The sequence below is a fragment of the Balaenoptera ricei genome, chromosome 2, assembly GCF_028023285.1.
Source record: "Balaenoptera ricei isolate mBalRic1 chromosome 2, mBalRic1.hap2, whole genome shotgun sequence".
In the NCBI taxonomy this organism is placed as follows: Eukaryota; Metazoa; Chordata; class Mammalia; order Artiodactyla; family Balaenopteridae; genus Balaenoptera; species Balaenoptera ricei.
Window position 1 is genome coordinate 152491016 of NC_082640.1, and position 15692 is coordinate 152506707.

Here is a 15692-nt window from a genome sequence, read left to right on the forward strand (position 1 = left end):
CAAATTAATGAAGTGACAGCTGTCACGTCTGTCTAGGTAAATCTTTCTCATTGAGATAAACAAGCATTTAGAAAAGTCATTCAAGGTGCAAGTTGCCAGAAAACATTGCTAGCCTTGTGCCGCAAATTTTATACCCTAGAGGGGATGAAATCTATTTTACTTTCCCCACCCTGGATGACAGAATCTCTTCCAGTAAAGCCTTTGACCTTGCCCTTCAGGTCAAGGGGAGTAACGGGTGATCTTCTACTTACATGTCACAGATAAGAGGGAAGGAGGTGTATGGAGAAGAAGTTGGGCAGATCCAGCTGTGACTGTGAGTTTGTTCCGGCAAGTTCAGGTTGAAGGTGGTACTTCCGTCAATGAATCTGCTATGACCTCTTAATGACAATAGAAAAGCTACAAAATGGAATTCAGCCAGGTGTGAGTGGAGGGAGGGATTTTGAAATCCACTTTAGGTCTTTATTTAACAAATGACTCATGCTCAGAATACCCCATAGTTCTAAAAGTATCTGAATGCCACAAGCCACATTTTTGGGCCATTTAAGGGTCCCTTCCTCCAAATTTCTGACTCAATTTCATGAATGAAAAGGAGTTGAGGATTTTCATAAATTATAGTCTTGCTATAAATCTTGGTTGAATATATATGTCTCCATTCCTAGCCTTCAAGAAACTCCTAATTTAATGGCTTCTAAATCAAAGCCATCATGTTCAGTTGATCAAGTTCTGCAGATGGAAATAGTAGTTTAAAATGATATAGGTTCTTTTCTTTAATAACAGAAACTTAATTGTTTATAGAAAATTGTATAAGAAGAGAAATAATGTAGGGGACATCTGCTCTTTGTGTCTGTCCTGTGTCTCCATAAGATTCTGGAAAGACTATGTGTCAGTCACATGGCCCTGCTTGCCCGCCTCAGGAGTGGTCTGAATCTCCCATTGTCTTAACGTGATTGGTCCAGGGTTGAGCACCTGATCCAAGCGGAGCCAATCAGATGCTGGGGGTGGGTGGAGACGTCTCCCTTTTTCTGGGGTTATTGGGGTTTCCTCCAGTTATATTGCTACTGCTTGGGAGCCTGAATGCAAATGAAGAAAACAATCAAATGGAGCTAAGAGATAGTGCTGGTTGAATAGTAAAATTCATGTCCACCTGGAATAGTCTTATTTGGAAAGAGAGTCACTGTCGACGTAATTAGTTAAGACAAGGTCACGCTGGATTAGAGTGGGTCCCAGTGACTGGTGTTCCTTTTTCTTTTTAAAAGATAAGAAGATGCCATGTGACAATAGAAACAGAGATAGAAGTGATGCATCTACACGGCAAGGAAGGCCAGGGACTGCTGGCACCCACCACAAGCTGGAAGAGGCAAGGTAGGATCCTCCCCTAAATCCTTCAGACAGAGCATGGCTCTGCTGGCAACTCGATTTTTGTTGTTGTTTTTGTTTGTTTGTTTGTTTGTTTGTTTTTAACCATCTGCTTCCCGCTGGGACCCTGAGTGATACTGAGGCCCCAGTCACGCTGTCAAGTTTTGCAGACTTCCCCTTTCCTATCAGTTAGGGAGCTCTCCTTGTGTCCTGGTCATTTCAATTCATCATGACTTAGTCCAGTCTGGTTAGAGATTTAATCTCATCTCTCTCTGACTTAATTCTCATCTCTTCTCTTCCCCTCAAAGGTAGCGACCTGAGGAGGAAGGCATGGTATACTCATTCCCTTCCTGCTCCCTCTATCAAGCACCTCCTGTGTGCTGGTGGTACCTTGATTTTGAACGTCTAGCCTCTAGAACTGTGACAGCATAAATCTCTGAGTTTTAAAATTTTGTTTGTTTTTAACTGTGGTAAAGTATGCATAACACAAAATTTGTTATTCTAACCATTTAAAAATAACATTATGTACATTCACATTGTTGTGCAAAGATTTCTGTTGTTTTAAGCCACCAAGTTTGTGGTACTTTATTAGAGCAGCCCTCGGAAACTAATACAGAGATATACATAGAGAGAGAAAGAGTCCTGATGATATTGTTTAAATACCTGGATCCAGCCATGCCTGAATTCCCTTGGACTCACTGATATGAGGCAATAAATGTTATTTATCTGCTTCAATTATTTTTTGAGTGAGTTTCTGTCACTTCAGTTAAAGAACTCCTGACTAATACAGATGGGACAGGTTGCTGGCATGTGTTTTTATCATTCTAACAATGAAGGTGCAAGAAGAACAGCCTCGTTCAGAGTCATTCCACTCCTTTACTCCTCCACTTCTCCCATGATTCCAATTCTCTCACTATGTTAGTACCTGTGCCCGGTTGGGTATCAGCAAATAATGAAATATTTTGGAACAAGAGCCAACTCCAAAGACAGAAATTAAGGAACAGCTTGCAAAACTACAGCTCGATTAGAAGAAACCTCATTAAAATGCTAGGTTGGGGGATGTAGAAGTGAGATGAGAATTAGGGAGTAAGGGGAGAGAACGTGGTGTGTCTCAGAGAACTACCCAGAAAACTTCTCCACCCACGCACACAGCTGTTCCAAGGCAGCTCTAGGTCTTACTCCTAGGGGATGAAATTGATGATGCATAGCAAACAGTGAATTTCTGTTAAATACCAGCTAATTAATAAAAAATATTTTCAAGTCCAGGACAATCCCAAGAAGAATGTACTTATAAATGGAACTGCTATTTAGCTAACCAACCATGTCCATTGCAACATTTGAATTTAATGGGACTGGTTGCTTTATATTAATTAATTGAAGATTGCTTGCTACCTATATTTGTTGAGATTCATACAGGTGATTATTGAATAATAGGAGAGTTATTAAAACTCGTGCCATGATTTCTTGAAGAGCTACATGATTTTACACAGAAAATGAACAGCTATTCTAAAGAACAGTCGAATAGAGTAAAGAAAATGAGGTTTGGATATGTGGAGAGGCACGATGAGGTTACTACCTGCAGTTGTCACAGCCTTGGTTGGATGGTGAGTGGCCAAAATGGGTTCTATCGTGTCTTCATGGACGCTGTGGGCTCTCAGATCTGGATGGGACAGAAATAGGGTAATGGCTAATTAATGGGCCACCACTCAATAAGGCTGTCACTCAGCCTGGGAACCAAGAGGAATAAGTAGTTCCAGCTTTCCACACAGATTGAAAGGAACATGGTGAGGATTCAGCCAGTCATAGACTCAAGATGGGATATGAAGGAAGGGGTAGGTCCAAGACCAGGCTCCACAGCTGAAAGTCTGGGTGAACTTGGGCAAGCCTCTCACCTTCATTATCCCCCAGCTGTAAAGTAGGGGCTAATAATGGGTTTTCATAAGGCTGGGATACTACAGTATATATGAAATGCTTTGTGAATTCTAAAGCCCTAAGCCCTCGAAGACTGTTCAGTCCTAAGGGCTGGGTGGGATTGCTCTGAGCCCGTGCCTCCTGCAGGGCTGAGAGCTGCTTACTGCCTTTAAGACACCATTAGAGGGAAAGTTCCTGCAGCTGGTCAACAGCAATTTGTGAGATTTGTCAAAGCTCCTCCAGCCTGAAGTCCCCTGTGTGATCAGGCCCCTGCTCATTACCAACTTGGCTTCGTTCATACAGTTTGGTTCTGTCCTTCTCTGGCTCCAAGCCAGGCCCTTCTGGTATCTGATCTACTCTGCCCAGACTTTGGGTTTCTGGCTCTCTCCTCAGAATGGCTGACACACAGCCCAGCTCAACTCTGTCACTTGGATGAGGACCAAGTCCAGTGTCCAATGTCCCCCTGATAACCCAGAATGGCCCTGGACTCTTGTTTCTGCCAAGTCCCATCCCATAGATGGATAGACCAGAGCATGTGGAAAGCTTGGCCTGAATTCCTCTCTGCTGCTGGAGAAGTAGCTCCACGTTCATCTCCTGCTGATAATCAGCAGCTCCATCTTCTGACGTATTTGCCAAAGCATCCCACACATTTAATAATGATCCCAAAAGACACCAAAGGGGAGGCGATGGGAACCAGTGGTGGTAGGAAAGGGGGCTGCAACATGGCAGGGGGTGGGGGCACAAGTGCGAGACCCCCAAATCCTGGAGATCCACACGACCACTTTGCACCTCCAGATCTGAGTTACCAGCAGGACTGCAAATGTGGGAGGATAACCCACATTTCTTGACCCGGATTCTGTAACCAAGAGTGTCTGTTCACTTCGCCAATTACAGCCTCAGAAAATGACATCCATCTTCCCGCAGTGGCAGGTGCATCTCTGAGCCCCTCGTCCAACTCCTCACCTTCCCGATTCAGGTCCCGTTGCCTGTGTCCTCGTCTCCTCCTCCAACCCCGGGGAAATGTGAATTTTCATCAGACAGGAAGGCTTGAATCGTCAACTGTGAAATTGCTCCCTAAACACCTCCAATGCCTAGTCATACGTAGTATTTCATTTACTTTTATTTTTTATTTTTATTTTTTAACATCTTTATTGGAGTATAATTGCTTTACAATGGTATGTTAGTTTTTGCTTTATAACCAATTTACTTTTAATATTACGGATTTTTTAAGTGCCACAAAGCTAAAGCTCGGCTAAAGATGAGTTTATGTCAACACTTGTTTAGAATGGATTTTTGAAAATTTACCTTGAGCAGTTCCTCTCCAGACAGCTGCAGTCTCCCTTGTTTGATGCTGAGCAGTTTGCTATAAATTAATGCAGCATTATACTCTGCTGTTAGGTGGTTCTCTAGTTATTTGATGTTTGTATTTGCATGTGGATTTTAAGATCCCTGCAAGGAAGAGGAAGAGAACTCACCTTCTGAACACCCGTGAGCTGGGTGAGGCCCTTCATTAACCCTAATCACAACCACAGGGGGTGTTCTACTGTCCCCATTTTACGGAGAAGTAACTGAGGCTCAAAAAGATTAAGCAACTTACCCCTGGTTACAAAGGGGGACCTAGAATCAATCCAGGGTTGTTTGACTCTTTATTTATTCGTTCATTCATTCATTCATTAGCCACGCGGAATGCGGGATCTCAGTTCCCCAACCAGGATGGAACCTGCACCCCCGTCAGTGGAAGCGTGGAGTCTTAACCACTGAACCTCCGGGGAAGTCCCCATTATTTCTTTGATTTGCACCTTCGTGCCTAAAACGCATTGTTGGTCAATAAATGTTGGTTAAATGAATAACTGCAAGATTTACCAGTTTACTGCAGATGTACTGGTTCATTCCAACACCCAGTACATGCCTGCATCACCCAGTACACACCCCCATCACAGAGGTTTCAGTTGCAGGATTCTCTAGGGGGGGCAGCTATGCCACACCCTCCCACAAAACAATGAAAACTGGATTCTTAATGGGGGCCCTGGGGTGGGCAGGATCCCAAAGTGCTTCCTAAATCCTCAAAGAGTCAATGATTTTCAGTTCGACTTGCCATCTTTGAAATCTCTGGCAATTATGAATCCCGTGTAGTATATTAGGGAATTCTCTTCTCACTGAATTTAAAAAAGGAAAAACACTGTGGTCATTAGCCATGTGTGATCAGTGAACTTGACAGTTGCCTGTTTCTTACTCTGAAGGTTCACGGAGCTGTTACTCGGGTAGAGGGGAGCCAGAAGCCTACTCTGAATCTTAAAGAAATTAACTAAGCCCACTCTGGGCAGCAGGATTGTATCAGGGCCAAGGTGAGGCTCAGGCCCCAGTCTAGGCTGTACTCTGTGTCCTGTTTTCATGCCATGTCATCTGTTAGACTAGAATTGTTAATACTGTGCAGTTTTAATTAATGTTTGTGTTTATACAACATGTCAGCAGTGAGCTTGACACTGATCCTCCCCACAAAAGTGTATATTCTAGGCAAAATATATGGATTAATCAACGCATCTGAATTCATGAATCCTCATTGGTTTGGACACATGCAGAGCACTGTGCTAGGGTGGGAGAGTGGTACAGAGACGTATAAGATGCAGCATTTACCCTCAAGTGGCTAAGAGTGTTAGCAGGAGATAAGACACACTGGAAGGGTCTCCACTAATAAACAGCAGACTTGCAAATGTCTGTGTCTACACCCCAATATGGACACCCTCACATCACTGGACCCCATGGTCCACTGTCCCTTCTTTTGGAAAATATGGAAGCACAGAAGTGGAGGAAAAGGCAATTGAAGTAAACAGAAAAACTCAGAGAAGCTGGGGCTGTCTCGTGTCCAGTCTTCTCTGTTCCTCACCTGGGCTATGCAGCGGCCTTCTGCCTGGCCCTCGCCTCTGTGAAGCCTTCATGCCTACCACCAGAGCAAGTACGGCCGTATTTGCCATACTGTGCTATCATCATTAATTTGTTGTCTTGGATCATAAGCTTCTTGAAGACAAAGCCTACTCTCTGTTTTATGTCAGTGCCTATCCCAGAGCCCTGCCCAGAGCAAGTGTTCAATAAATGTTTGCTGAGTTGAATTTGATGGTTCAAAAATAGGATTTGTGGACTAGCTTATGCAGTGACATTTATAATATTTTTTCTGTGAACAGAGAATATTCCAATGAATTTTTAGAACTCATTTAAAAGTTGTAAAAATGAAAAAATACATAAATAGGACAGATCATGCCCTGAGACTTCAGAGAAAAGACAAACTGCCATGACCTAAGGTTCTCAGAAATGGCTTTGTAAGACAATGGGACAGAATTCACTTATCATTTTATTGAGTGCCTATTGTGTACCATATTTTACGCCAGGTGTTTTGTTTAAAAGATAAATAAAAGATGATTCCTAAAGAAGACTCCACAGTCTTGTGCAGGAAGGTGGCAAGGAGACAGGTAATTAAAATGCAATGTGATAAGTGCTCTAATAGTCAATATTTATGTTTGGAGAGCTGACATAAAATGTGGAAAAACCATTGGAATTGAGGAGTTGTAATGTACTTCTTGCTTAGGACAAATTCAACCTACTTGGGTTAAAATTTCTTTCCTTTGGTTCTTTAGGATCAGTGGTCATTTCAATCCCTGGATGACATTCATTAACTGGGGTCACATGATTGCTTGTAACTGATATGTAGGCTCCGTGTCATTTTGATATTCATCTGATCTGTGAGTGCTGACATGAAAGAGAATCTGGCCAGCCTCAGCGCTGGGACATCTAGTACAGCTCAGGTCCCTGCAGGCTCTCAGGGGCAGGTGCATAAGCTCAGAGGATGCCAAGAGCTCACCAGGAGAGGACAGAACAAGAAAGAAGGTCACTGAGCCCATCTGTCTCATTTGGTGTTGTTTCTTCCCCAACCACTCCCTGCAACAAACCTGTGCAATGAAGCCACTCCCCCACCCCCGCCTTCCTTATCTACTTGCGAATTTGTACTTAAGTTTCAAGATCCAGGGTTAAAGAATTCAAACTTTACCTTGTCAGTGTGGAAAGTTCCAGAAAGTTTTTGAGTAGGGATGTGACTTGATAAAAGTGGTTTTCTGGAAAGGGGGATCTGCTATTTGTGCAGAGTTGGGAGACCCTTATAAGAGTCCAGGCACAAAGTGGTGAGAAACTAGACTACAGCAATGGCAGCAGGGGTAGAAATGGTACTCATTTTTGGTCCTTATTAAATCCCTGATTAGTAACCCATGGACTGCCTTTTGAACATTATTAATTAGGCTGAGCTCTCTTTAAGTTATATCGTCTCTCCTCCTATTACAATTGCTCATTTATTTGTCTCTACCATTAGAATGTAAGTCTAGGTGCTCAGTACATATTTCTTGATGGACCACTGACTACACAGCGATGTTAAGAGACTCCTGGAAAATGTCTCATTTGGAAATCATATCTAAACTGAAAGAGAGACCTCATTTTAGAGATGCTCTAAGCCCATCATGCCCCCATCCTCATCAGCAAACTTCAAGCCAGGCTTTCATTAAACCAAAGTAAAGGCTGAGTTGGAAAAATTTGGCTTTTGCTGTTTTAATTTTCTCTTCAGTGATTTTAGCCTCTTGGTCATTTGTAGATCACAAAGTTTGATAATTTGTATCCCTGCCTATTTTGGATGTTAATTATATCTTTGTTTCTAATGACTTTACAATTCCCATGGGAGCATTGGCAGGGTCTGGCAAAGGGTCCAAGGAGCAGGCTGGCAATCAGTGTGATCACCATAATTTATTTCCTGCTCAGACTCTCAGAAAGTTCACCAGTTTCCCAAATATACAAAGTCTCCTTACTAGAAAAAATGAAAGGGGGAAGAAAAAAAAAGAAACCATTTGACCCACATTGATGTCATAGCCAAGTCCTTTCAGAAATCTAAGAAACCAGCAATTTCTAATGCTAGCTTCATCAATTAATATTTATTAAGACTCCACACAAGACTTGTTATTCTGAGGCTCAGGAAGCAAATGTCAGAGGAATCATGTACTGCATGATAATCACAGCCAACAGTTACGGGTTCCTTATTATGTGCCTGCTGATTTGCAAACATCAACCCATTTCATCATCAAAACAACACTAGGAGTTAGGTACTATTATTACCCCCATTTCACAGTTGAGGAAACTGAGGCTTGAAAAGGTGAAGTAATTTGCCTACAGTGTCGCAGCTTGTAAGAGGTGACTCTAGGATTTGAATTTAGGTAGATGACGCCACAAAACCCCTCCCTCTCTTATATTTGGGAGTCTCACCAGGACCACATATTAACTGGACAAAATGTGCAGACTTCCCTGGCTGAGGTTCACTCCCATCTAATTAACTGCTGGAAACCTCCACGCTAAGAAAAACTCTCATGTGTTATAAACATAGGCAGTAAGGGCTCTCTCACATATCTCCTGACTAGGGCTGCTTGCATCCTCTAAAATGACCCTGGTGGGAGGTTGAAGCCTCTACTCTACAACAGTAAGTGCCCCAAAGGGTAGGCTCATGGGTGTGGGCCTCAATTATACCACCACGTACTTAGAAACTAAGATTTTAGCTGTTAAGGCCCAGCTTCAATCTGCTAGGCACTCTGCTTTATCCCGTGGATTTGACCGGTCACTTGCCCTTCACAAAGCCCTACTGCCTATGAAAATGCCCATATTCTTTTTTTCTAATGCCATAGAACACACACACTAGAAATTCATGAGACACTTGCTCAGGTTATAAAATAATTACAAAGCAACCATCTGTGTCAATCACCATCACTATCACCCACATGGGGCCGTTGTGTCTAGGTGACGATTGTTAGCATCTGCTGACATCACAGAAAGAGCTCATCAGGCTTTATGACCCTCCTGATGGAAGTGCCCAACCTCATTTAAAAAGAAGTCTTGCCAAAAACATTGAACCCAAGTCAGGTGAAGCTCTAGATTGAACTGCCAATTTATACAACGTACAGGGGGCAGAAGAACATTAAATGTTCTAGAAATGCAATCAGCAAAATCCAGACTTTGGGAAATTCTGTAGGACAAATGATCTAGCTTCTTCCACAACAACACCCAATTGCAAGAAAAAAAGAGAGAACACTTAAGAGACCTATCAAACTAGCATGTGTTCTGATTTGAACAAACCAACTGTAAAAATCTTTATGAGACAATTGGGTACTGATTGAATATTTGATGATATTAAGGAAATTGTTTTGAATATAATAACTGTATTGGGCTTGTGTTAAAATAAAGAGTCTTTATTGATGTACATTCCTATGAAATAATACGCTTTCTGGGATCTGAATGGAAATGATCCAGTGGGAGTTGTCCTGGGAAGTGGGTGGGGTCTTCCGTGAAAGCATGTTCGCGGTTTGAGGCAGGGTGATGTGCCCATGGGAATCCATTATACTTTTCTCTCTGCTTTCCTGTATGTTTGAAAACATCTATAATAAAAAAAGAAGTTCTGCTTTAAGGTGCAATTTAAATGCCACCTAAGTCGAATCAAAGCCAACCTTCTCCTGTTACCGCGCAGCTTTCTTTGTTCCGGACTCACAACAGAGTCCTTCTTCTTTGTGTTTCTCTGTGCTCTTACCTTCCACTCCCTCCTTCCCCACAATCTGTCAGTGCCTTGGGGTGAAACTTTGTCTTTGGGTTCCCCCTGGTGCCTTGCAAAGTGCCTGGCTGGTGGTCAGTAAACATTTACTGAATTAAAGGGAAAGAGACGCCAGAAGACATCAAAAATATCTTCACAAAAGCCACCAGCGGCCCACACGCCCAACCACCCACGGAGGAGAAACTTGTGGGGCAGGGACGGTCTTCTCCTTTTCACACGTGGGGAGACTGAGGCCTGGAGAGGGGCCCGGGCGGGCTGAGTCTTGGGTGTGGGCTTCCTTGACCGCCACAGTTAACGCACTCAGGTGCACCCTGCATAAAGCCGGCCACGAGCCCTGGAAGCCCTTTCAGGGGCGGCTCCCGCTGCAGAGGTCTCCTTCTCGTGGACAGCAGAGCCCTCAGTGAGGTTTCCACCCACTCTCATCCTCTCTGGCTTTTCTCTCTGCATCTGAGACCAGCAAGAAAGTCCTAAGTGTTTGAATAAGATCAGAATGTGTTAAGGCTTAACAATAAGCATTAACGCCCCAGGAGATTAGAGATAATTGTGACCAAACAAATTGTCACAGGACGATGCTGAGTGCTGGCAATTGCCTAAAACCATCTAAAGCTTCGTGGGACTAGAGCATTCAGGCTGAGGGGCTGCTCTGCAGGCATTCGGGCATCCCAGGAATCCCACTCACTGCCACCAACGCTAGGTCATCTTCATTCCTTTTTCATTTTCATTATGATCACCCCGATCATTGTTGTCTGCTCTTTCTCAGCATCATTAGATATAATGATGTGTGCTGTATTGTATGGTACTCAGCCCATATGTAAATGAGCTGAGCACCATACAGTAAAAACAGGCATTTCTGGGGAGAATCGCAATGAGCAGCAACTGAATTAAGTTAGAAATTGTTACTTAAAAGCAAACATGCAGTTTGGGGGCAGGGTAACAGAAAACACACCTATGTCTATGGGAGGGGCCACTACCTTGAATCTTGGATCACTGCATTTTGAAAAGAAGGTGCAGCAATTGAAAATGGTGCAGAAGAGACATGAAAAATAGGAGAACAGCTTCTCTAACCCGAAAGTTATAAGGGTGTTTTCTCCTGGAGAAAGAGGAGACCCCATTAGGAAGGCTGGTTTCTAACCATGGGCAGGACTTTGCCATCAACTCTGAAGATTAAAGAAGAAGAAATGGGCCTCGTTGAGTGAGATTTCAATTAGAAGAAAACTGTGCCCATGATCAAAAGCCAGAACAGGCTCTCAAAAGAGGTCACTGAGCCTCTACTGGCTCATATCTTTGAAAACAGGATGATTCCCAGTCTCCCCTATGTGATCTAAGAACAGGTGAGCTTAGGGACATTGGGCTAAAATGGGTGACTTCCGGCTCTAACTCCCACCACTCTTAAATGCTGTCCCTTGTCCAGAGCTTACAGGTCGTGCACTGGGGCACCCTCAGCCCCCTCCCCCTCCCCACAGAAATGCCCATTGGGTTATTTGTACCCAAGCAGGTGTGATATAGCAGCAACTTGCTCGGCTTGCAGACATCAGCCCAAACCTGAGGTTTATGGCTGCAGCTCTGGCCATGGGGCAGAGGAATTGACTCACAGGGTCCGGGGCTTGTGGCATTATTCTTTCACCATCTAATCCATCATGAACAACTTCACTTTTCACAGTGAGTGCCACTAAACCCAGGGTTCCTTGAGGCAGGTCCACTGCCTCTCTCCTCTCCCATTTTTCATAAAGAATTTTGGGTTGAAAATGGCCTGACAAATCTTTGAGTCTGACCCTTTCATTGTGGAGATGAACAAACGGGCTTGGGGAACTGACCTGCCCAAGGCCAAGACGCTGGCAGTTTCCTGCTGCTGCCTAAGCTACTCCCTGCCTCCTATGTCAATAGCTAAGGCAAGTCTTAGGCAGAATGGAAATCAGCTTGACTCCAACCACAGGCAAAAGATGAAAGAGTTTTGCAGATGGGCAGGGTTATTCTTTTTTTCCATACTTCTCCCTGGCTTGAAAGAGTAAAAGGGATAGAATGCCTCTATTGGAGCAAAGGACAGAGGTCTGAACTTCTGGAAAAACCCAAGGCAAATTTCTCCTTCCTCGCCATGGAGATGGACTAAATTGGCAAAGGAGCTGGTGCAAATCTACATCCCTGCCTCATTAATTCTTTCATTTAACATTCACATAGAAGGACCCCCCCACATGGTGGGCACTCTGCTCAGTGCTGCAATAGATAAAGATAAATAAGTCTCTGACCTTAAGTAGCTTTCGGACAGGAGGGACAAAGAGCTGCACCATGCAAGCATGGACACACCTAGGGAACTAAGTAAGACATCAAGCAGCCCCAGCTCTATGCCTGGGACACTGGCAAGTCCTAGCTAGAACCAATAACCTTGGCACAGCTCACTCTAGGATTAGAGCAGTCAAGTGCAACCGTTCTGGATCATGAATACTACATCTGTTCCTACCACTTTCTTTAGTTCTTTTTCTCTTTCTCACAATCTCAGGTCTGGAATGAGCCTTAGAGATCTTTGAGCCCATCTATCTTCATTACGTGGGTGAGTAAACCAAAAGAGGGTGCTGAGTGAGTGCCCCGGGTCGGGGGTGCGGCCTGGGCTGAAACACTCCCCACAGTGAGCAGCCGAGCTCCCCTGGGCTCGGAGCAAGAGCTGAGCTGCTTCCCTCCCACTCCTTCCTGTGTCAATGTCAAGAGCCAAGACCCAGGGCAAAGCTGGTTTTTAAGCAGAAACCTGCTAAATGTGGACACACTGAATTATTCATATTTGGGGTCATAAATAATGTATTGGGTGTTAATATCAGATTTATAAATGCATTCATAACCATAGGGGTAATTAGTCACTGCTATATGCTGCCCAGGGGTAACAGATTACCTGGCCCTAGTGTCCTTGACTAGATCCTGTCCTTGGGGGTAGTTCCCTTGCAGAGAACTATGACCTTCCTCTCTCTGTTAATCTGATGCTAAATAGCAGCTGTTTGGGCTAGGAAACAGTACTACAGAGCCACTGCTTTCAGTCACCAGCTCTTGACCCCAGATGCTTTACTAAGCCCTCAGGAGAGCCGTGTGAGGCCTCCAGTGTACACCCCATGGTTTTGACACTAAGACTAAATGTCATGTCATAGGGCCCCATTACTTCTCTCCTCCTCGCAATTTTAGAGAATCTACCTAGATGGCCTCATTCTAAGTTGACAATATATAGCAAAAGCATTCTCTCCAGCCATGTTTTGGTACTCATTTTACTGCTGTGTAAAGATAATCAGGGAAAGTGTAGGGCATTATTTGAAGGTCAGGCACTGAATTGCATTAGGAGACGATTTGGGGGGATGGTAACAGATGGTCCCGGGACTAGCTTCCTTCTAGAAGGGGAAGGGCTAGAATGAAAGGTACTGGTCGAAGAGATGGCAAAAGTAATCTAGTTTTCAACTTGTTCTAAGCCAGGAGAGGGGAAGTGGGCCAAGAAGTGGCTACTCACTGTCTCTAAGGTGTAAAGATACCGAGAAAGAGAGGACGAGGCATGCCTGCCCTTGAGGTCCCTAAGAGAGGACCTCTGGGTCTATGCACGGAGGATAAGGCCACCGAGGTCACCCCAAAGAACACTTGTGCAGTACACAAAGCTTCTGCAGGTCCCTGGAGCCCAGACCAAACACAGTACAAGGGTCCTTCTTTTACCTCTACGCTCCAAGTCCAATCTTGATCCTCAGTCTTATCACTAGGGGCTAGAAGCAGCCTTGCCCTCTCCATTGGAAAGGGAGTGAGGGAGCCGTTGAGCACCGCCTGGGGGCCGGAATGAGCCTTAACAGTGTGGAGGAGACCCCGGGCTTGTTAACCAGCGTCCTGCCCACCACTGGAGTTTTGTCCCTGACTCAGAGAAGGACAAGGGATGAGGTCTAACCTCATCCTGGTCATGCCTGGTCATCGGGACAGGAGCACCCACACTGGGTACTGCTCCTGACCCCTGGAGAGGGCCCTTGGGGGCAGAACAGCCTCTCCACCCAGGTATCCCGCTAAGTGAGGCCCTTGAGCCCTCCAGGGGGTTCAGCCAGCGAACTGGTGTGCGTGCGTGGCAGCTTCTGCAGCACGCCCTCCTCACAGTGGTGTGAGAACAATAACATTATGCCCTTATGACAAGGGGGCACTGACATGTTGATGCAAATACTCATTTCCGACAAGACTGAGAAAATGAAATGGCTCAGAAGGGAATGGGGAGGCGTCCAGGGAGTAATAACTGTTATGCTGTCAAAGAGCTTTGACAATGAATGACTCTGCTGTGATTTCAACAGCCAAAAAGCAATGAACTCCCGCGGAGCTCTCTGCTGCACAGAGCTGGGTAGTGGGAAGTGCCTCCAGCGATCTCCAACACTCTCCTTCCACCAGCTCAGTACTGGAGCTGGGATGATTCCAAGGGAGAAATGTCCACGAATGTGCATTTCATGGGGCCACACACTCTTATAGGTGATAACCTTGCAGTCGTCCAGTACCCACCAGCAGGTGCCCTCACAAGGACCGAGGTTGGTCAGGAGTCAGCCAGACTGTCTGGTATCACCCGGTTTGGGTAATAGAAGAAGAAGTAAGAGTGTTTTGGACAGACAGAACCCAGGATACCTCCTAGGGAAACTGCTCCTTCCACAGCCCCTGCTACTTAGAGGGTTTGCTTTTTACCAAGTGACTCTGTTCTCCTCCCTCTTAAGAGGAAATCAACAGGCCTGAAAGAGGGCATTGACCTAAGCACAACCACTCCATGAGGCTGCTCAGACTGGCCTGGCAGGAAAAGATGACCAGAGCCCATCAGATTCCCTCTTATGTTACCTCAAACTAGAGGATGACTGAGCCCGGGCTGTAGGCAGGTACAGTGAGTCATGAGGTTGGAGAAGGCCATGATGGGCCAGTGCAGGGCAGAGTGGAGAAGGAGCAGAAGCCGTGAGCACCATCTGGGGTAGCAGCAGTGGGGGGTGGGGGGGTGGGAGAGAGAGGACAGAGCGGAGAGACACCAGGAGGAATCAGGTGACCTCGGAGGGAGGCTGAGAGAGCAGCCTGGATCTCATCTCCCTCGGATCTTACCAATCCTTGCAGATACAATCCAGCCTCTCTCTGTGTGTGAGAAGCTTTGCAGTGACCACTCCACCCTGTATTTTCTCCAGGTGATGTGAATGAGCCTCTGTTTCTTGCAACCCAAAATGCCTCCATGGAAGAATGTGGCATGTTCTCCATGAAAGAACCACGTTCCAAAGAAAGTCAGAAAAACTACATTCAAGCATGAAGGCGAAGCCCCTGGTCTCAAGCGTGGAGAAGTTGGATCTGATGGGAACAGGGTCCAGAATAGGCAAGAAGGGTCGAAGACAGAACTTCCCAAGTCATGAGTGGTGATGGCCCACTTTTTTCCCCTCCAACCCACTGCAAACTGATTTTCCAATCTGTAAAATGCAATAAAAATGTTGTGGTAATGTCAGATTGCTATAAAAACTTCTAGCCTCTTAACTCAGGGACTTCACTGCAGACTGGTAACGTGTGCACAGATTGGGGTAACACTGGTCTAAGAGATTGTCATAGAGGAGCTGGGAGGGTCAAAGGCTTATGGTTTTCGGCTGCCAGCTGATTGCTGGTGGCTGAATAGAGTTGGCTCAAGTGGTGGGTCTCAACTGGGGGTGATATTGCACCCCCAGTGCTGCCAGAGAGGCACAGTAAGGAACTGTCCTGCCACAAAGCCAGAAGCACCCCTGTTGAGAAACAGTGGTTTGGAGCTTTAAGATCTGGGAGACCCCGTCCTCTGCAAGAGGCTCTTCAACAACCCCGCTGACAG

General features: G+C 45.2%; 1 long non-coding RNA gene across 1 annotated transcript; it reads left to right on the top strand.

The window, feature by feature from the left end:
• The first annotated feature begins 8742 nt into the window (after nucleotides 1–8742).
• Nucleotides 8743–15286, top strand: LOC132360671 (uncharacterized). Its single transcript, XR_009501156.1, has 3 exons — nucleotides 8743–8770; nucleotides 12384–12434; nucleotides 15034–15286. It is a non-coding gene; the product is annotated as an uncharacterized LOC132360671 (long non-coding RNA).
• Nucleotides 15287–15692: the final 406 nt, after the last annotated feature.